This window comes from Theobroma cacao, unplaced genomic scaffold (genome assembly GCF_000208745.1).
Source record: "Theobroma cacao cultivar B97-61/B2 unplaced genomic scaffold, Criollo_cocoa_genome_V2, whole genome shotgun sequence".
Classification (NCBI taxonomy): domain Eukaryota; kingdom Viridiplantae; phylum Streptophyta; class Magnoliopsida; order Malvales; family Malvaceae; genus Theobroma; species Theobroma cacao.
Window position 1 is genome coordinate 18,981 of NW_017234807.1, and position 4,756 is coordinate 23,736.

The following is a 4,756-nucleotide window of genomic DNA, read 5'->3' on the forward strand; positions in this document are numbered from 1 at the left end:
ACTCCAACTATTACTCCTCGGGTGCGATTTCTTTGCCCTTGCCAGAGGATTCGCCACCTTGACAAATTGTACAATTAAGAGGTTTACTACTTTAGTACTAAACCAAAATAAACTAATTTATACTACTAATGCATGATATGAAGTGCAAAATGTCTAAATTTTGCCTAAATGAGATGTTAGTCTATTTCGGTCTTTTACCCGATAAATCGATATACGCATTCGTTTAAACTCCAAACTAATTTTTTTCAATTTCTATACCTCAACTGCACCCAAATTGACTTAATGTTCCTCAGTGTAGTGCAAATTATCAGTCCCGATAGCAAATTACGAAAATACCCCTAGTGGGTAAAAAATCGTATTTTTGCTCCGAAAATTCCCATTATTTTTCTAGGCTCATAATTCATCATTATTCATCATAATTCCTCAAATGAACATAAAGATCAGAAGCCAATATTCCCCTAGAAAATTTAGCATAATGGGTTTCAATGGGAGAAAATTATTTATCTAGCTTATTTTTGCTATATTACAATATAACCTAACTAAAATCACTTAATTCAATTAAAATCAACCAAAACTCAAGCTCAAAACTCATCCATGGAGGTTTGGCCAGCATGGGTGTCCATACCCACTTTCTAATTTTGCATGAAAATGAGAAAAAAAATGCATGGGTAGTGAAAATCACAAGGAAAATCGATGAAATTTACCTTTTTAATGCTTGATTTCTTGATTTCTCTTGATTTTCCCCAAATTCTTTCAGCTAGGGTTCTTATTTCTTTTCCCCCTTTTTCTCTCCTGGTTTGGACAGCTGAAGAAGATGAGAATTCTGGAATTTTGACATTTTTAAAGGCTAAAATAATATAATATTATTTTATTCATTTTTTTTGTTTTATTAATTTCTTAAATTCTAGCCATCCATTTATTTCCAAATTTTCACCATACACTTGTCCCACATATCCATAGCTTAGATAAAATTATCAGACTTATCCAAAGTCTTGGTGGAGTAATTTTTGAAATTTACACTTTGGCCCCCGTAAAAGTCAAAATTACATTTTTACCCCAAAAACTGAAAAATTGCCCATAGACATATTTTTCATCCCTTATACTCATACCATTCTCCAATTTGTCAAATTTGATCTAAATTCTCTCAAAATCTCAAATTTTGTCTGTGGATGAAAAAATTACGATTTTGCCCTTGCACTCCAAAAATCATCGGACATAAACTTTTTCATTGCCAAACCCTCAAATTATACTCCAATACTCAAATCATAATCCAATAAGTTAAATGGGGCCAAAAGAATCTTTTCTCAAAATTCTCATTTTGTCCCTATGTGGCAAATTACCATTTTACCCCTGGATAGTAAAAATTTCGGTTTGACTCCAAATTGATCCTCGAACTCCGAATTACCATTTTGAGTCATCCCTGAACTGTGAAACTCTTAATTTCACCTCAAAATTCCTATTTGAACTAGTTCGAGGCTTAATCGACTTAATGGTACCATTAGGGGCAATATCGTCTTTTAACGATTCCTCGAACTTCCTAAACATGCAAACATTCTATTGAGCATGTAAATGACGTCGTAATTATTTTATAGAACAAGGTTTGACAATACATGTCATGACCCAGAACTCCCATCGAGCTCGTGACAATCGTCGCGACGACCCGATAGACATTCATTACTCGAAATGTCAATCGAAACCTCGCAAGGCTTAACATTAGTTTTTTTCGCTTCCCCCGTGAGTATTAGTTGCTAAAATCATGTTTTGAGAGATTATAAACTATTTCCAATTCAAAACAATAGAAAAATAAAAATTTCCTCACAGGGGCATTTTGGTCATTTTTCTTCAAAAATCTCGAAATCCGCTAAAATGTAATATGCGAGTACAAAAAATATAATTCATAATCAAAAGTGAGTTTTAAAGTCTAAAATCTTCATTTAAAATGAAATCTCGATTATTTGGATATAATAAGAAAATAAAAGAAATGTTAAGTAAAATATTCTATTTTCTTATAAAACAATATTTTTAGAGTTATATGTAAATAATTTTTGTAGCGTAAAAGCTAAATAAATTCATACATATTGTAATACAGTAAGTCATAGTATGTAATTTAATTTACAATAACAAAAGGACCCCCGAATCAACAAAAGTAAAAAGGACTGTGAACTTACAGTTTGGAAAATGCAGATCTAACGGTAGTCCTCGATGAGATCAGTTATCTACAGTCTATACTAAACCTGAAATGGATGGAAAGGAGGGTAGTGAGATTATAAAATCCCAATGAGTAAACAAACATCATCATAAACATCTAGAGTTGAGTACATGGAGACAATAAAGTAAATCATCGTAAACTGGGTCACAGTATTAGAATACATTTAATTTAAAATACGTGAAGAGGTTTATGAATCTCATAAAAACTAGGCTTGTGCCATAAATCCATTCTCGGGGACACCTTGGCGGAGGCATCCTACCGAGACCGCGAAGGTTGTTAAAAATTCACATTTCACATAAATCATATTTTTATTTTGAAACATAGCCGATCCTTGGCGTTGGCTGAGTTCCCCCTCATGTGGTGGTTTGGCGTGAAGTGAACCCTAAGCTTTACCCTAGGAGATACCCTACGCGCCTCTCCGTTCGAGGTAAGAATATAATGGGGTTTACTGTGCCCCTCTAAAAGGCTGATCCACAGAAACCCCATATTGCAGTGATTAATTAATATATAATCCATCATATAATAAAATTTTGACAGCATGACAGGACTAATGAAATACTACCCAACCTGCAAGGGTAAAATAAAACAATTCATACAATTCATAAAACACAGCCCAACCAATCATGCTAACACAATAACAATGTAACATAAGCCATCAATTTAAACAATCAAATTGCCACAATTAACAGTCTCCGTGTACTCTATTTTTCAAAATCATTCTTAATTTCAAAATAATTTATAAATTAATTTCATTAGAAAACTTTTATTCATAAAACATGAAAATTTACCTTTTAAAATCTATTTTTCCATAGAATTCATGATATCATATAAAAACTACCCTAGATAATTAAAATGACAGTAAGTTTACTCACAATGTCTAGAATGCAGACTTTCGAAGTACTCTGTCTACTGATCCTCGAATGCAATTTTCTTGCCTTTATCAGAAGACTCACCACCTTAACACAGTACAAAATTGAGAAATTCACCACATTGATACTAAATTGAAATTAAACTAATTTAGGCTACTAATGCATGATATGGAATGCAAAAATGTTCGAATAGCCGTTTAAATACGCTATTCGACCTAATTCGCACTATTCTCGGTCTAATCGGCTAAAATCTTCAATTTAACTCCAAATCGATTCTTTTCACTTTCTACACTCCAATTATACCTAAATTACCTTAGTGACTGTGAATGAGGTTCAATTTATCGGTCCCGGGTCAATAATTACATATGTCTATATGTTGAGCAAAAATTCGTATTTTTGCACCAAAATTTCCCATTTAATTTCTAGCCTCACCAAACATCAAATATCACCAAAATATCATGAAATATCATCAAATTCAGCCACAATATTCTCCCTAGGAAATTCGGCCAATGATGGTAATGGGGGAAAATGAATTCTTTTCTTGTTGTTTTGTTTCTAAATATGCTAAACTAACTTAAAACACTAATATAACTTAAAATCAAATCAATCTAACTTCATTCTCTCTCCATACCCATTTGGGCAGCCATGAATTCACCATGAAAACATGAAATCTAACCATGGAAAATAAGGACAAAAGCATGGGAAAGGTAGATCACAAGTCAAAATCAAGAAATTTTACCTTTGATTGCTTGATTCCTTGAAATCCCACACTTTTTCTTTAATTTTCCCACCTAGGTTTCTTGTTTTTCCTTTCCTCTCTTTGTTCTTGCTATGGCCAGCCACATGAAGAGAAAATACGCTGATTTTTGCTGATTTTAAAGCAAAAAAAAAAAATGGATATTAACTTGACACATGTCACCATCCCATTGGTCCATTTTAAATTTCTTAACTATTAAGCTTTCTCTCTCCACCATTTAAATTCCTTCAATTATCCATGATAATATTGGATAAAATCCATGTGTTGGACAAGTGTCGGGTGTGTAAAATTACAATTTTGCCCCTAAGGTGACAAAATTACCATTTTACCCCTATGCTATGAAAATACTGAGATTACAATTTTTTTCACTTATCAACCTCAAATTATACTCCAATGAGTCAAATGTGATCAATCTTGATCAAAAACTTCTTCCAATATTCCAATTTTATTCTCATGTGGCAAAATTACCATTTTACCCTTCGATAGTGAAAGTTTCGATTTGACTCCAAATTAATCATCGAACTCCGAATCACCATTTTAAGTCATTCATTGACTGTAAAATTTTCAATTTCACCCTAAAATCTCTATTTGACCTAGTTCGAGGTTTAAATCAACTTTGTTGTTCCTCTAGGTACAATACCGACTTTTGTAAATTTTTCAAGACTCTCCTAGCATGCAAACATGCTATCCATCACATGTATGTCATGACAAGTATTTTATAAGGTCAGGCTTTACAGTACAAATATGAGTTACCTTATTGGTCCAATTCTAGCTTGCGTCTTCAACATTTCTTCTTGCAAGGAAATTATCTTTATAAACTGGTATTTCAGAGGAATGCAACAATCTTTAAAATTTTGCATTATCATATAATGGAAATTATATTTAAGCAATCTCTTTAAGATTGATCTAAGTTATAATGAT

General features: G+C 32.5%; 1 long non-coding RNA gene across 1 annotated transcript; it reads right to left on the reverse strand.

The window, feature by feature from the left end:
• Positions 1–2,195: 2,195 nt before the first annotated feature.
• Positions 2,196–3,855, reverse strand: LOC108663925. Its single transcript, XR_001930019.1, has 3 exons — positions 3,818–3,855; positions 3,082–3,165; positions 2,196–2,234 (listed from the first exon to the last, which is right to left on the reverse strand). It is a non-coding gene; the product is annotated as an uncharacterized LOC108663925 (long non-coding RNA).
• Between the last annotated feature and the right edge of the window lie 901 nt (positions 3,856–4,756).